A 5,806-nucleotide genomic window follows, 5' to 3' on the forward strand; every position below is an offset into this window, starting at 1 on the left:
TTGTGCGGATTAATCCTCCTGAAGGTACTCCTTACTTCTGCTGAGGTCACGCTGAGATGCTCTTCATCCGGTGGTGAGGTGAGTCTGGTGCTGGGTGGTCTGTTCGTGTCTTCAAAGCGTGCATAGAACTTGTTGAGGGCATCAGGCAGAGATGGGTCTTTGGGGCATTGTTCACTCCTTCCTTTGTAATCTGTTATGCACTTAATGCCCCTCCACATGCTCCGAGGGTCTTGTGAGATGAATTGACCCTCGATCCTCTTTGCATATGTGGCCTTGGCCCTCTTAATACCAGCAACCAGCTCTTTTCTTGTCCTACTCAGCTCCTCTGAGTTTCCAGACCTGAAGGCAGTGTTCCTGGCTTCCAGCAGGGTACGCACCTCTGCATTCAGCCAAGGTTTTCTGTTTGGGTAGCTTTTATCATTTCTGACAGTGGAGACGGTGTCAGTACATGTACTAATGTAACCCAGAACTGAGGATGTGTATTGGTCAAGATCAAGCGAACCTCCATTTTCAGCAGCTTCTCTGAAAATCTGCCAGTCTGTTCGATCAAAACAATCTCTCAGTATGGGGCCACTGTCCTGGATCCAGCATTTAACTTTCTTTTGTACCGGTCTGGAGCGTCTCAGCGGGGGCATGTAAGCAGGAGCAAGGAAGATTGAGATGTGGTCTGACAGTCCTAGGTGGGGGGCGGGGTTCGGCTTTGTATGCATCTTTTACGTTCGTGTAAACACGGTCCAGCGTGCGGTCTCCACGTGTTGGAATCGTCACATGCTGATTAAAGCTTGGGAGACAGTCCTTTAGATTCACGTGGTTAAAGTCTCCGGCTACAATGTAAAGAGCCTCGGGGTGTTTGCTCTGCAGTGAGCTGATGATATCATGAAGCTCCTGTAGTGATTCATTAGCATTAGCGTCCGGAGGAATGTAAACAACAGAGATGAAAGTCACTGTGAACTCTCGGGGTAGATAATGTGGCCGGCATTTCACTGTTATTTGCTCCAAAGCCTTCGAGCATGAGCTATTTACAACAGTACAGTTCGTGGACCAACTTTTACTCACGTAAATGCACACTCCGCCTCCCCGTGATTTCCCCGTTAGCTCGCTGCAGCGGTCCGCTCGAAAAAAAAGTCTGTCATCCAGCTGGGGTAAAGGTTGAATGAACAATAAACCGCGGTAAAGTTAGTTTTACGATGGACATTCGAGCTCCATGGCTTCAGCGGGGCATTACTCTTGCTCAACCCAAAACAGGTAACTCGGCCCCGGCCAGCCGCGTCCAATCTGCCCGTCTCTGCGGAGGGACAGACTGAGCGCGGCTGACCAAAATCAGGCTGCCTGCTTCGGATTGAACAAGAAGAAGACATCGCTGAAACCATGGAGCTCTAATGTTTACAGAGAAGTTGCTAAACTTCATCATAATTAATGACCAACCAGTATCAGTTGTAGAAGATGAAGGATTTCACAGCTTGATACTTGCAGTCAAGATATAGTTTACCCCTCAGGAGATATTTATCAGTACAACAATAAAATGGTAAATGGACTGTACTTATATATCACCTTTCTATCTTATTTCAAGATACTCAAAGCTCTTTACACTACAATCTGTACCTCATTTACCCATTCATACAGCTCTATACTAGATCACTACAAAGATAATTGAACAAATCATTCTAAAGAGACTAATCAGAGCTTTATCACATTCATACACTGATGGAACACACACCAGAGGTGATGAGGGGTTCAGTGTCTTGCCCAGGGACACTTCAGCATGTGACTGCTGGTGGATTCGAACCCCAGACTCTCGCATTGGAGGACGACTGCTCTAACCACTCAGCCACAGCCGCCCCCACAATAGACGATCATAAAAAACATTATTTGAAAATTACAAGAACATTATATATATTTAACAAAAAAACAAACAAAAACAGCTACATTATAAAGTGATGTAAAATACTAAAAACAGGAACATGTCTGTGTTGGTTTATGCCATGAACTGAACAGATGTTTAAAGCCATTTAACATTTTATTTTATTTAATTCATTTATTCATTCCTTTAAAATAAACAAAACAAATTCATCAAAAAGAAAACATTGAATGAAAAGAGTGCAGAAAGAAGAAAAATAATTCTTATATCTGCCCCTTATTTAAAATATATAAAATAACTTTAAACACTCACTTAAATTAATCACTTTAATATCCACTTTAAAACTAGGAATAAAATGAAACATGTTTTGTGTTAGCAGAATTTAATTCCAACTTTAAAACTTATCCAACATTAATAAAACTTACCTCAAGTTGCCTTTTTGGACATGCATGCATATATTTGTACAAATTGTACTTGAGAGGAGATTATTACAGCCTCATGTAAAATCAATGATGATGATGATATCGGAACTGGATCGGTATCAGAAGATATTTAGATTTAGGTATCGGGATCGGAAGTAAAGAGAAATGTGGATCGGTGCATCCCTACTTTTAACTGTGTTTTTCTTTCTCCTTTTGGCTGCTCTCTTCTTCAGGGGTCGCCACAGTGAACTAAGTCACACAAAGACTTGGTGATTACTTTTACTCTGGATGTCTTTCCTGACACAACCACAGACCACCGAGCTACCACAGCCTCTGTGTGGAGCAGAGAGCTGCTAGGGCGCCCGGGGGAGCAGATGGTGGGGGTTAAGGGTCTTGCTAAAGGGCCCAGAGTGGACAAATGAGGGTGGAGACAGGTGTGACTGCTTCACTTATCCCACCCACATTTTGATGTTATTGATACCGGGAGTTGAACCAGCGATCTTCCAAACATAGACTCACCTTCTCTAACCTCTGCGCCAACACTCCCTAACTGCATTTTTATTGTAGTTTATTGTCATCATGGTCGACTTTTTTGTTGTCTGTACTTCATATGTTCTGTCTGGAACAGGTCCCTGTTGCAAATGAGTCCCTGTGGCTCAGTGAGGCTAGTCTGTATACATAAAGGTTGAATGAAAAATTTGATGGATGTCTGGCCCGTAGCTGTTTAGTTGAATAGCCCTAATAAAACTGTTATTAGCAAAAGTCAAAGGAAACATTTACAAGCCAGTGGTGAGACCAGTTGTACGGTCTGGAGATAGAGACATGGACGAAAAGAGAGGAGAACTGGAAATGGCAGAAATGAAGATTTAAAGGTTCTCCTAGGAGTGACAAGGATGGAGAATATTAGGAGCTATTTGGAATGGCACCATCAGAGAACATGCAGTTCTATTTCGTATAAGCTTCGCCCTTTAAGGCCTTCGCTTAGTGGGTTTATCCCGTTATGCGAAGCATAAGCACTGAAAAATTTAGTCCACGCCCACCTGCTGTGTGGGCCCCACCCGGTCCTTATAAATTACGTTAAGAGTGGGAAATCGGCTCCCATTTTTTCTTCAGCAAGCTAAATAGCACTGTCAGAAGAACAAAGAAGGAAAATTATGTAGATGACCTACCTTTGTTAAGGATGCTTGGCCCGGCAGTCGACCTCCGGTCGTCCGGTGAGTTCTCCTCCCCGAGGAGAAGCTGACGAACAGTCTTATTTCAAGGTAAGCACCGAGAAATATTTCTCAGTGACAGGTCACTACACACTGGACAACGCCATCTTGTATTTTTCCTCTTATCGCCGACCCTCGGAGCGAATCGGATGGTTCCTCCGGGACAGGTGCGCTCAGCTGCAGCCCCCGCTGCTCATTCCCTTCTGGGGAGCGTAGTGTCGGTGGAGGGGAGCTGAGTGAATGCTCACCTCACCCCATCCCACCTCGTTTCGCATTGGCGATCACACCGCTCCCGGCTGACGGCGCCCTCAGGGGTTGCCCGGCATAACCCAGGAGGCGGCTGACATGAAAGGACCCCTTTTTTACGTCCTACGCCTTTTCCCGCCAGTTCGGATGATCCGGCGGGAAGGTTGTTTACTGGGTTCCATCCCGGCTCACCGTCTTGATCCATATGGCCTCGTGTTCCCAACAGGACATCCTACGGGCGAGGCCACAGACGGGTTTTTTCCTGGTAGATTGGGGGAGCTGGTCTCCACAGTCCGCACCCATCCCCAGAGCAGGGGTTCACTGAGCGGAAAGTCCCTCCGTGCCCTCTGGAGCCAAGCCTGATGGAGGCTTCATCGGAGTAGATGTCGAGGTGGACCAGCATTCCGTGCCTCCGGTTAGCATAACCGAGACGGTGACACCGCTCTCCAACTGAGCTCACCAGCATGTGTTCCACACGGCCGCAGCGAACAACACGTTACGCTGTTGGCGTACACGTTCAGAGGCGGTGGCCCTCTGTCCTTCGGCTCACTCCGCTCGTAGCGACTGCTTGCTAACGACGCTGCCGGCCCCTGCAGTACGCTCCGTCTACAGGTCAGCTGACGTCATCCTCAACTGGTGCGCCTCTTTTGCTGTCTGCCGCCCCGCATCTTGGCCGGAGAACAAGGTCCCAGAGGTTCTCCTGGCTCGTCACTCCACCTTCCTCTCAGGAGAGCTGCAGGAGTTTTGTTGGTGATCCTCTTTCATCAGCGAGAGATCATTTCAAGATGCTCCACGGCTGCTCTACGCCAGCCCCTCCCGTCAGACATCCCCGGCAGCCGGAAGTTCATTTGTTTTCCCGGACTTCGCCAACAGGGGGCCCTCCAGGACAACAAACAGAGCTCAACGGAAGGTAATCAGGTGTCCGGTCGCTGGAGGTGTGTTGATGACACTGTGAATAACATCATTTTATGATGAAGTGTCTTTAGCCAGGCTGTCAGCATGGTTTATCTGACAAGCGGCCCCATCACACACACTCATCACGAATGAGCCTTTTTAAGGTTGTTTTCATTCACTGTCAGCGGTGCCGATGCACGCCCCCGCGGCACGAAAGCGCGCACGCAGCTCTCAGCGCCCGCCGTTCACGTCAACGTTCACGTGAGACCACGGTACGAGCTCAGCAACGTATCTCGCTCTCGGCAGAAGCGACACACGTTTTGTCATTGCAGTGGTGTCAACGCGCGCTCCCGCGGCGTTAGCAGTTTTCACAAGCTTCACAGTGGCTCTGCTCCTTTATCCTTGAAGAAGGTTTTCTGAATTAATACTGCAGCTCGTGGAATCATTCTGAAGTTCACGTGACTTGCAGCCAAGAATGAACGTATTTCTGCAGACCGAGCCAGTTGTAGCCTCGCTTCATCGATGCCGCGCGCTGCTTCCTGACCGCTCCAGTGCCAACGCGCGCTCCCGCGGCGTCAGCAGCCCCACAAGCCTTCACAGCGGCTCAGCTCATACATCCTCGAAGAAGGTTTTTTTTTGTCTGAATTAATATTGCAGCTCGTGGAATCACTCAAAAGCTCACGTGATTCGCAGCAAACAATGAACGTGTCTCTGCAGACCGAGCCAGTGGTAACCCCACTCCACCGATGGCGCACGGTGCCTCCTTACCACACCAGTGCCAACGCATGCCCCCGCGACAATCCTTGGCTTAAAGCGTCGCATGAGGACGCACACACACGACCCTTCAGGGCGCGTCGGCTCATATGTGCACCTGCTTCCCGAGCGTTACACGGAGCAGCGGCACACAACGTGAACACAACACATGAGCTGTTTTCCCGCAGCAACACACAACGTCTTGCACTCTCACTCAGTGCGCTCCAGTTCACATCAGCATGTATGTGAGTTTTCACAGCATAAATGCGTGCCCGCTTTATAGCTTATAAACGGGTGGCAATGAACGCGCGCTTCCAGACGGATGGGTGAACCGTTTTCATCCGGGATTCACGCTGCAGTTTAGCTCAAACCCCGGTGTGGAGGAACTCTGTGACGTTTTTTCTGTCATTTATGAACAGATC

The sequence above is a fragment of the Nematolebias whitei genome, chromosome 18, assembly GCF_014905685.2.
Source record: "Nematolebias whitei isolate Nwh7 chromosome 18, NemWhi1, whole genome shotgun sequence".
Classification (NCBI taxonomy): domain Eukaryota; kingdom Metazoa; phylum Chordata; class Actinopteri; order Cyprinodontiformes; family Rivulidae; genus Nematolebias; species Nematolebias whitei.